We start from the raw sequence: 12,841 nt of genomic DNA, 5'->3' as shown, positions 1-12,841 counted from the left end.
CAAAAACACTCGTTATGTCTTGGTGTGCAAAGACATAACGAGTGGGATCAACATGGGAATGAGGTACTTTCTGGTGTGCAATGCAATGCGAAAAGTGCATAACCTATATGTTATTCTTCAGTGCAGAACGTTAGATCGTTATTGCAATGCAATGCAATGCAGTGCAAAGCAATGCAAATCAAGGCAATGCAATACAAAGCAATGCAACAACACACGTTATGTCTTTAATGAACATGGGAATGATTTAGTTCTGGTGTGCAATGTAATGCAATGCAAAAAGTGCATACCTATATGTTATTCTTCAGTGCACAGCGTTAGGTCGCTCGTGCAATGTAATGCAATGCAATGCAATGCAAATGCAATGCAATGCAACAACACACATATCATCTCTATAATGAACATGGGAATGATTTAGTTCTGGTGTGCAATGCAATGCAATGCGAAATATGCATAACCTATAAGTTATTCTTCAGTGCACAACGTTAGATCGTTTGTGCAATGCAATTGCAACAACACATATGTTATCTCTTTAATGACCATGGGAATGAGTTAGTTCTGGTGTGCAATGCAAAGAAATGCGAAAAGTGCATACCTAAATGTTATTCTTCAGTGCACAAAGTTAGATCGTTTGTGCAATGCAATTGCAACACCACATATGTTATCTCTTTAATGAACATGGGAATGAGTTAGTTCTGGTGTGCAATGCAATGCAATGCAGGAAGTGCATAGCCTATGTTATTCTTCAATGCCCAACGTTAGATCGTGTGTGCAATGCAATGCAACAACACACATGTTATCTCTTTAATGAACATGGGATCGAGTTAGTTATGTTGTGCAATGCAATGCAAGTAGTGCACAGACTATATGTTATTCTTCAATGCACAACGTTAGACAGTTTGTGCAAAGCAACAACACATATGTTATCTCTCTAATGAACATGGCATTGAGTTAGTTTTGGTGTGCAATGCAATGCACTGCACGAAGTGCATAACCTATGTTTCTTTAATGATGCTCAACGTTAGATCGTTTGTGCAAAGCACATAATGTTATAACAAAAACGTATACATAGGTACGCTTTCGACCTACTGAACATATTTCTGGCCAAAGAGTCCTAAATGATTATAAATTCAGACTGATATCTTCGGATGTTATATCATCCTGACAAAAGTCCATATTTGACCTACCGATTTTTTTTCTGGCCAAGGAGTGAGTACTCGAAACTTGACCTTTCCATATAATACTTGTTGACTCTTTCTGATGATCTTGTGCTTTCTATACATACTCATAGACTCCTTCTGATGCTTCATAAGCCATATAGATTTCCATATCTGACATTTTGAACTTATTTGTGGTCAAAGTGTCCTAAAAAAAATTCAAACTATATAAAGTTATAGACTCCTTTTGATGATAAATCAGCTATACAGAGGGACCCTTTTGACCTCATGAACATAATTCTGGCCAAAGAGTCCTCGATCTTGGGCTTTCTATACATACTCATAGACTCCTTCTGATGATTCATAAGCCATATACATGTCCATATCTGACCTTTTGAACTTATTTGTGGTCAAAGTGTCCTAAAAAAAATTCAAACTATATAAAGTTATAGACTCCTTTTGATGATAAATCAGCTATACAGAGGTCCCCTTTTGACCTCCAGAACATATTTCTGGCCAAAGAGTCCTCGATCTTATGCTTTCTATACATACTCATAGACTCCTTCTGATGCTTCATAAGCCATATAGATGTCCATATCTGACCTGTTGAACTTATTTGTGGTCAAAGTGTCCTAAAATTTTTCAAACTATATAAAGTTATAGACTCCTTTTGATGATAAGTCAGCTATACAGGGGTCCCCTTTTGACCTCCTGAACATATTTCTGGCCAAAGAGTCCTCGATCTTGGGCTTTCTATACATACTCATAGATTCCTTCTGATGCTTCATAAGCCATATAGATGTCCATATCTGACCTTTTGAACTTATATGTGGTCAAAGTGTCCTCAAATTTTTTCAAACTATAGAAAGTTATAGACTCCTTTTGATGATAAATCAGCTATACAGAGGTCCCCTTTTGACCTCCAGAACATATTTCTGGCCAAAGAGTCCTCGATCTTGGGCTTTCTATACATACTCATAGACTCCTTCTGATGATTCATAAGCCATATAGATGTCCATATCTGACGTTTTGAACTTATTTGTGGTCAAAGTGTCCTAAACAAAATTCAAACTATATAAAGTTATAGACTCCTTTTGATGATAATTCAGCTATACAGAGGTCCCATTTTGACCTTCTGAACATGTTTCTGGCCAAAGAGTCCTCGATCTTGGGCTTTCTATACATACTCATAGACTCCTTCTGATGCTTCATAAGCAATATAGATTTCCATATCTGACATTTTGAACTTATTTGTGGTCAAAGTGTCCTAACATTTTTCAAACTATATAAAGTTATAGACTCCTTTTGATGATAAATCAGCTATACAGAGGGCCCCTTTTGACCTCCAGAACATATTTCTGGCCAAAGAGTCCTCGATCTTATGGTTTCTACAAATACTCATAAACTCCTTCTGATGCTTCATAAGCCATATAGATGTCCATATCTGACCTGTTGAACTTATTTGTGGTCAAAGAGTCCTAACATTTTTCAAACTATATAAAGTTATAGACTCCTTTTGATGATAAGTCAGCTATACAGAGGTCCCCTTTTGACCTCCTGAACATATTTCTGGCAAAAGAGTCCTCAATCTTGGGCTTTCTATACATACTCATAAACTCCTTCTGATGCTTCATAAGCCATATAGATGTCCATATCTGACCTGTTGAACTTATTTGTGGTCAAAGAGTCCTAACATTTTTCAAACTATATAAAGTTATAGACTCCTTTTGATGATAAGTCAGAGGTCAAAAGGAGGTCCCCTTTTGACCAGATTCCTTCTGATGCTTCATAAGCCATATAGATTTCCATATCTGACCTTTTGAACTTATTTGTGGTCAAAGTGTCCTAAAAAAAATTCAAACTATAGAATGTTATAGACTCCTTTTGATGATAAATCAGCTATACAGAGGTCCCCTTTTGACCTCCTGAACATATTTCTGGCCAAAGAGTCCTCGATCTTGGGCTTTCTATACATACTCATAGACTCCTTCTGATGCTTCATAAGCCATATAGATGTCCATATCTGACCTTTTGAACTTATTTGTGGTCAAAGTGTCCTAAAAAAAATTCAAACTATATAAAGTTATAGACTCCTTTTGATGATAAGTCAGCTATACAGAGGTCCCATTTTGACCTTCTGAACATGTTTCTGGCCAAAGAGTCCTCGATCTTGGGCTTTCTATACATACTCATAGACTCCTTCTGATGCTTCATAAGCAATATAGATTTCCATATCTGACATTTTGAACTTATTTGTGGTCAAAGTGTCCTAACATTTTTTCAAACTATATAAAGTTATAGACTCCTTTTGATGATAAATCAGCTATACAGAGGGCCCCTTTTGACCTCCAGAACATATTTCTGGCCAAAGAGTCCTCGATCTTATGCTTTCTACAAATACTCATAAACTCCTTCTGATGCTTCATAAGCCATATAGATGTCCATATCTGACCTGTTGAACTTATTTGTGGTCAAAGAGTCCTAACATTTTTCAAACTATATAAAGTTATAGACTCCTTTTGATGATAAGTCAGCTATACAGAGGTCCCCTTTTGACCTCCTGAACATATTTCTTGGCAAAAGAGTCCTCAATCTTGGGCTTTCTATACATACTCATAGATTCCTTCTGATGCTTCATAAGCCATATAGATGTCCATATCTGACCTTTTGAACTTATTTGTGGTCAAAGTGTCCTAAAAAAAATTCAAACTATATAAAGTTATAGACTCCTTTTGATGATAAATCAGCTATACAGAGGTCCCCTTTTGACCTCATGAACATAATTCTGGCCAAAGAGTTCTCGATCTTGGGCGTTCTATACATACTCATAGACTCCTTCTGATGCTTCATAAGCAATATAGATTTCCATATCTGACATTTTGAACTTATTTGTGGTCAAAGTGTCCTAACATTTTTTCACACTATAGAAAGTTATAGACTCCTTTTGATGATAAATAAGCTATACAGAGGTCCCCTTTTGACCTCCTGAACATGTTTCTGGCCAAAGAGTCCTCAATATTGGGCTTTCTATACATACTCATAGATTCCTTCTGATGCTTCATAAGCCATATAGATGCCCATATCTGACCTGTTGAACTTATTTGTGGTCAAAGTGTCCTCAAAATTTTTCAAACTATAGAAAGTTATAGACTCCTTTTGATGATAAATCAGCTATACAGAGGTCCCCTTTTCACCTCCTGAACATATTTCTGGCCAAAGAGTCCTCGATCTTGGGCTTTCTATACATACTCATAGACTCCTTCTGATGCTTCATAAGCCATTTAGATGTCCATATCTGACCTTTTGAACTTATTTGTGGTCAAAGTGTCCTAAAAAAAATTCAAACTATATAAAGTTATAGACTCCTTTTGATGATAAGTCATCTATACAGAGGTCCCATTTTGACCTTCTGAACATGTTTCTGGCCAAAGAGTCCTCGATCTTGGGCTTTCTATACATACTCATAGACTCCTTCTGATGCTTCATAAGCAATATAGATTTCCATATCTGACATTTTGAACTTATTTGTGGTCAAAGTGTCCTAACATTTTTTCAAACTATATAAAGTTATAGACTCCTTTTGATGATAAGTCAGCTATAAAGAGGTCCCCTTTTGACCTCCTGAACATATTTCTGGCCAAAGAGTCCTCGATCTTGGACTTTCTATACATACTCATAGACTCCTTCTGATGCTTCATAAGCCATATAGATGTCCATATCTGACCTTTTGAACTTATTTGTGGTCAAAGTGTCCTCAAATTTTTTCAAACTATAGAAAGTTATAGACTCCTTTTGATGATAAATCAGCTATACAGAGGTCCCCTTTTGACCTCCAGAACATATTTCTGGCCAAAGAGTCCTCGATCTTGGGCTTTCTATACATACTCATAGACTCCTTCTGATGATTCATAAGCCATATAGATGTCCATATCTGACGTTTTGAACTTATTTGTGGTCAAAGTGTCCTAAACAAAAATCAAACTATATAAAGTTATAGACTCCTTTTGATGATAATTCAGCTATACAGAGGTCCCATTTTGACCTTCTGAACATGTTTCTGGCCAAAGAGTCCTCGATCTTGGGCTTTCTATACATACTCATAGACTCCTTCTGATGCTTCATAAGCAATATAGATTTCCATATCTGACATTTTGAACTTATTTGTGGTCAAAGTGTCCTAACATTTTTTCAAACTATATAAAGTTATAGACTCCTTTTGATGATAAATCAGCTATACAGAGGGCCCCTTTTGACCTCCAGAACATATTTCTGGCCAAAGAGTCCTCGATCTTATGGTTTCTACAAATACTCATAAACTCCTTCTGATGCTTCATAAGCCATATAGATGTCCATATCTGACCTGTTGAACTTATTTGTGGTCAAAGAGTCCTAACATTTTTCAAACTATATAAAGTTATAGACTCCTTTTGATGATAAGTCAGCTATACAGAGGTCCCCTTTTGACCTCCTGAACATATTTCTGGCAAAAGAGTCCTCAATCTTGGGCTTTCTATACATACTCATAAACTCCTTCTGATGCTTCATAAGCCATATAGATGTCCATATCTGACCTGTTGAACTTATTTGTGGTCAAAGAGTCCTAACATTTTTCAAACTATATAAAGTTATAGACTCCTTTTGATGATAAGTCAGAGGTCAAAAGGAGGTCCCCTTTTGACCAGATTCCTTCTGATGCTTCATAAGCCATATAGATGTCCATATCTGACCTTTTGAACTTATTTGTGGTCAAAGTGTCCTAAAAAAAATTCAAACTATAGAATGTTATAGACTCCTTTTGATGATAAATCAGCTATACAGAGGTCCCCTTTTGACCTCATGAAAATAATTCTGGCCAAAGAGTTCTCGATCTTGGGCGTTCTATACATACTCATAGACTCCTTCTGATGCTTCATAAGCAATATAGATTTCCATATCTGACATTTTGAACTTATTTGTGGTCAAAGTGTCCTAACATTTTTTCACACTATAGAAAGTTATAGACTCCTTTTGATGATAAATCAGCTATACAGAGGTCCCCTTTTCACCTCCTGAACATATTTCTGGCCAAAGAGTCCTCGATCTTGGGCTTTCTATACATACTCATAGACTCCTTCTGATGCTTCATAAGCCATATAGATGTCCATATCTGACCTTTTGAACTTATTTGTGGTCAAAGTGTCCTAAAAAAAATTCAAACTATATAAAGTTATAGACTCCTTTTGATGATAAGTCAGCTATACAGAGGTCCCATTTTTACCTTCTGAACATGTTTCTGGCCAAAGAGTCCTCGATCTTGGGCTTTCTATACATACTCATAGACTCCTTCTGATGCTTCATAAGCAATATAGATTTCCATATCTGACATTTTGAACTTATTTGTGGTCAAAGTGTCCTAACATTTTTTCAAACTATATAAAGTTATAGACTCTTTTTGATGATAAGTCAGCTATACAGAGGTCCCCTTTTGACCTCCTGAACATATTTCTGGCCAAAGAGTCCTCGATCTTGGGCTTTCTATACATACTCATAGACTCCTTCTGATGCTTCATAAGCCATATAGATGTCCATATCTGACCTTTTGAACTTATTTGTGGTCAAAGTGTCCTAAAAAAAATTCAAACTATATAAAGTTATAGACTCCTTTTGATGATAAGTCAGCTATACAGAGGTCCCATTTTGACCTTCTGAACATGTTTCTGGCCAAAGAGTCCTCGATCTTGGGCTTTCTATACATACTCATAGACTCCTTCTGATGCTTCATAAGCAATATAGATTTCCATATCTGACATTTTGAACTTATTTGTGGTCAAAGTGTCCTAACATTTTTTCAAACTATATAAAGTTATAGACTCCTTTTGATGATAAGTCAGCTATACAGAGGTCCCCTTTTGACCTCCTGAACATATTTCTGGCCAAAGAGTCCTCGATCTTGGGCTTTCTATACATACTCATAGACTCCTTCTGATGCTTCATAAGCCATATAGATGTCCATATCTGACCTTTTGAACTTATTTGTGGTCAAAGTGTCCTAAAAAAAATTCAAACTAAATAAAGTTATAGACTCCTTTTGATGATAAGTCAGCTATACAGAGGTCCCATTTTGACCTTCTGAACATGTTTCTGGCCAAAGAGTCCTCGATCTTGGGCTTTCTATACATACTCATAGACTCCTTCTGATGCTTCATAAGCAATATAGATTTCCATATCTGACATTTTGAACTTATTTGTGGTCAAAGTGTCCTAACATTTTTTCAAACTATATAAAGTTATAGACTCCTTTTGATGATAAATCAGCTATACAGAGGGCCCCTTTTGACCTCCAGAACATATTTCTGGCCAAAGAGTCCTCGATCTTATGCTTTCTACAAATACTCATAAACTCCTTCTGATGCTTCATAAGCCATATAGATGTCCATATCTGACCTGTTGAACTTATTTGTGGTCAAAGAGTCCTAAAATTTTTCAAACTATATAAAGTTATAGACTCCTTTTGATGATAAGTCAGCTATACAGAGGTCCCCTTTTGACCTCCTGAACATATTTCTGGCAAAAGAGTCCTCGATCTTGGGCTTTCTATACATACTCATAGACTCCTTCTGATGCTTCATAAGTCATATAGATGTTCATATCTGACCTTTTGACCTTATTTGTGGTCAAAGTGTCCTAAAAATTTTCAAACCAAATAAAGTTATAGACTCCTTTTGATGATAAGTCAGCTATACAGAGGTCCCCTTTTGACCTCCTGAACATATTTCTGGCCAAAGAGTCCTCGATCTTGGGCTTTCTATACATACTCATAGACTCCTTCTGATGCTTCATAAGCCATATAGATGTCCATATCTGACCTTTTGAACTTATTTGTGGTCAAAGTGTCCTAACATTTTTTCACACTATAGAAAGTTATAGACTCCTTTTGATGATAAAACAGCTATACAGAGGTCCCCTTTTGACCTCCTGAACATATTTCTGGCCAAAGAGTCCCCGATCTTGGGCTTTCTATACATACTCATAACTCCTTCTGATGCTTCATAAGCCATATAGATGTCCATATCTGACCTTTTGAACTTATTTGTGGTCAAAGTGTCCTAAAAAAAATTCAAACTATATAAAGTTATAGACTCCTTTTGATGATAAGTCAGCTATACAGAGGTCCCATTTTGACCTTCTGAACATGTTTCTGGCCAAAGAGTCCTCGATCTTGGGCTTTCTATACATACTCATAGACTCCTTCTGATGCTTCATAAGCAATATAGATTTCCATATCTGACATTTTGAACTTATTTGTGGTCAAAGTGTCCTAACATTTTTTCAAACTATATAAAGTTATAGACTCCTTTTGATGATAAGTCAGCTATACAGAGGTCCCCTTTTGACCTCCTGAACATATTTCTGGCCAAAGAGTCCTCGATCTTGGGCTTTCTGTACATACTCATAGACTCCTTCTGATGCTTCATAAGCAATATAGATTTCCATATCTGACATTTTGAACTTATTTGTGGTCAAAGCGTCCTAAAAAAAATTCAAACTATATAAAGTTATAGACTCCTTTTGATGATGAGTCAGCTATACAGAGGTCCCCGTTTGACCTCCTGAACATATTTCTTGGCCAAAGAGTCCTCGATTTTGGGCTTTCTATACATACTCATAGACTCCTTCTGATGCTTCATAAGCCATATAGATGTCCATATCTGACCTGTTGAACTTATTTGTGGTCAAAGTGTCCTAAAATTTTTCAAACTATATAAAGTTATAGACTCCTTTTGATGATAAGTCAGCTATACAGAGGTCCCCTTTTGACCTTCTGAACGCTTCATAAGCAATATAGATTTCCATATCTGACATTTTGAACTTATTTGTGGTCAAAGTGTCCTAACATTTTTTCACACTATATAAAGTTATAGACTCCTTTTGATGATAAATCAGCTATACAGAGGTCCCCTTTTGACCTCCTGAACATATTTCTGGCCAAAGAGTCCTCGATCTTGGGCTTTCTATACATACTCATAACTCCTTCTGATGCTTCATAAGCCATATAGATTTCCATATCTGACATTTTGAACTTATTTGTGGTCAAAGTGCCCTAAAAAAAATTCAAACTATATAAAGTTATAGACTCCTTTTAAATATAAATCAGCTATACAGAGAGCCCCTTTTGACCTCCTGAACATATTTCTGGCCAAAGAGTCCTCGATTTTGGGCTTTCTATACATACTCATAGACTCCTTCTGATGCTTCATAAGCCATATAGATGTCCATATCTGACCTGTTGAAGTTATTTGTGGTCAAAGTGTCCTAAAATTTTTCAAACTATATAAAGTTATAGACTCCTTTTGATGATAAGTCAGCTATACAGAGGTCCCCTTTTGACCTCCTGAACATATTTCTGGCCAAAGAGTCCTCAATCTTGGGCTTTCTATACATACTCATAGACTCCTTCTGATGCTTCATAAGCCATATAGATGTCCATATCTGAGCTTTTGAACTTATTTGTGGTCAAAGTGTCCTAAAAAAAATTCAAACTATATAAAGTTATAGACTCCTTTTGATGATAAGTCAGCTATACAGAGGTCCCATTTTTACCTTCTGAACATGTTTCTGGCCAAGGAGTCCTCGATCTTGGGCTTTCTATACATACTCATAGACTCCTTCTGATGCTTCATAAGCAATATAGATGTCCATATCTGACCTGTTGAACTTATTTTTGGTCAAAGTGTACTAACATTTTTTCAAACTATAGAAAGTTATAGACTCCTTTTTATGATAAATCAGCTATACAGAGGTCCCCTTTTGACCTCCAGAACATATTTCTGGCCAAAGAGTCCTCGATCTTGGGCTTTCTGTACATACTCATAGACTCCTTCTGATGCTTCATAAGCCATATAGATGTCCATATCTGACCTTTTGAACTTATTTGTGGTCAAAGTGTCCTAAAAAAAATTATAACTATATAAAATTATAGACTCCTTTTGATGATAAATCAGCTATACAGAGGGCCCCGTTTCACCTCCAGAACATATTTCTGGCCAAAGAGTCCTCGATCTTATGCTTTCTATACATACTCATAGACTCCTTCTGATGCTTCATAAGCCATATAGATGTCCATATCTGACCTTTTGAACTTATCTGTGGTCAAAGTGTCCTAAAAAAAATTCTAACTATAGAAAGTTATAGACGCCTTTTGATGATAAATCAGCTATACAGAGGGCCCCTTTTGACCTCCTGAACATATTTCTGGCAAAAGAGTCCTCGATCTTGGGCTTTCTATACATACTCATAGACTCCTTCTGATGCTTCATAAGCCATATAGATGTTCATATCTGACCTTTTGACCTTATTTGTGGTCAAAGTGTCCTAAAAATTTTCAAATCAAATAAAGTTATAGACTCCTTTTGATGATAAGTCAGCTATACAGAGGTCCCCTTTTGACCTCCTGAACGCTTCATAAGCAATATAGATTTCCATATCTGACATTTTGAACTTATTTGTGGTCAAAGTGTCCTAACATTTTTTCACACTATAGAAAGTTATAGACTCCTTTTGATGATAAATCAGCTATACAGAGGTCCCCTTTTGACCTCCTGAACATATTTCTGGCCAAAGAGTCCTCGATCTTGGGCTTTCTATACATACTCATAACTCCTTCTGATGCTTCATAAGCCATATAGATTTCCATATCTGACATTTTGAACTTATTTGTGGTCAAAGTGCCCTAAAAAAAATTCAAACTATATAAAGTTATAGACTCCTTTTAAATATAAATCAGCTATACAGAGAGCACCTTTTGACCTCCTGAACATATTTCTGGCCAAAGAGTCCTCGATCTTTTGGTTTCTATACATACTCATAGACTCCTTCTGGTGCTTCATAAGCCATATAGGTTTCCATGTCTGACATTTTAGAACTTATTTGTGGTCAAAGTGTCCTAAAAAAAATTCAAACTATATAAAGTTATAGACTCCTTTTGATGATAAGTCAGCTATACAGAGGTCCCATTTTGACCTCCTGAACATATTTCTGGCCAAAGAGTCCTCGATTTTGGGCTTTCTATACATACTCATAGACTCCTTCTGATGCTTCATAAGCCATATAGATGTCCATATCTGACCTGTTGAAGTTATTTGTGGTCAAAGTGTCCTAAAATTTTTCAAACTATATAAAGTTATAGACTCCTCTTGATGATAAGTCAGCTATACAGAGGTCCCCTTTTGACCTCCTGAACATATTTCTGGCCAAAGAGTCCTCAATCTTGGGCTTTCTATACATACTCATAGATTCCTTCTGATGCTTCATAAGCCATATAGATGTCCATATCTGACCTTTTGAACTTATTTTTGGTCAAAGTGTCCTAAAAAAAATTATAACTATATAAAATTATAGACTCCTTTTGATGATAAATCAGCTATACAGAGGGCCCCGTTTCACCTCCAGAACATATTTCTGGCCAAAGAGTCCTCGATCTTATGCTTTCTATACATACTCATAGACTCCTTCTGATGCTTCATAAGCCATATAGATGTCCATATCTGACCTTTTGAACTTATCTGTGGTCAAAGTGTCCTAAAAAAAATTCTAACTATAGAAAGTTATAGACGCCTTTTGATGATAAATCAGCTATACAGAGGGCCCCTTTTGACCTCCTGAACATATTTCTGGCAAAAGAGTCCTCGATCTTGGGCTTTCTATACATACTCATAGACTCCTTCTGATGCTTCATAAGCCATATAGATGTTCATATCTGACCTTTTGACCTTATTTGTGGTCAAAGTGTCCTAAAAATTTTCAAATCAAATAAAGTTATAGACTCCTTTTGATGATAAGTCAGCTATACAGAGGTCCCCTTTTGACCTCCTGAACATATTTCTGGCCAAAGAGTCCTCGATCTTGGGCTTTCTATACATACTCATAACTCCTTCTGATGCTTCATAAGCCATATAGATTTCCATATCTGACATTTTGAACTTATTTGTGGTCAAAGTGCCCTAAAAAAAATTCAAACTATATAAAGTTATAGACTCCTTTTAAATATAAATCAGCTATACAGAGAGCCCCTTTTGACCTCCTGAACATATTTCTGGCCAAAGAGTCCTCGATTTTGGGCTTTCTATACATACTCATAGACTCCTTCTGATGCTTCATAAGCCATATAGATGTCCATATCTGACCTGTTGAAGTTATTTGTGGTCAAAGTGTCCTAAAATTTTTCAAACTATATAAAGTTATAGACTCCTTTTGATGATAAGTCAGCTATACAGAGGTCCCCTTTTGACCTCCTGAACATATTTCTGGCCAAAGAGTCCTCAATCTTGGGCTTTCTATACATACTCATAGACTCCTTCTGATGCTTCATAAGCCATATAGATGTCCATATCTGAGCTTTTGAACTTATTTGTGGTCAAAGTGTCCTAAAAAAAATTCAAACTATATAAAGTTATAGACTCCTTTTGATGATAAGTCAGCTATACAGAGGTCCCATTTTTACCTTCTGAACATGTTTCTGGCCAAAGAGTCCTCGATCTTGGGCTTTCTATACATACTCATAGACTCCTTCTGATGCTTCATAAGCAATATAGATGTCCATATCTGACCTGTTGAACTTATTTTTGGTCAAAGTGTACTAACATTTTTTCAAACTATAGAAAGTTATAGACTCCTTTTTATGATAAATCAGCTATACAGAGGTCCCCTTT

Source organism: Abramis brama, assembly GCF_963993115.1.
Source record: "Abramis brama genome assembly, chromosome: 24".
In the NCBI taxonomy this organism is placed as follows: Eukaryota; Metazoa; Chordata; class Actinopteri; order Cypriniformes; family Leuciscidae; genus Abramis; species Abramis brama.
This window is presented reverse-complemented; position numbering follows the sequence as displayed.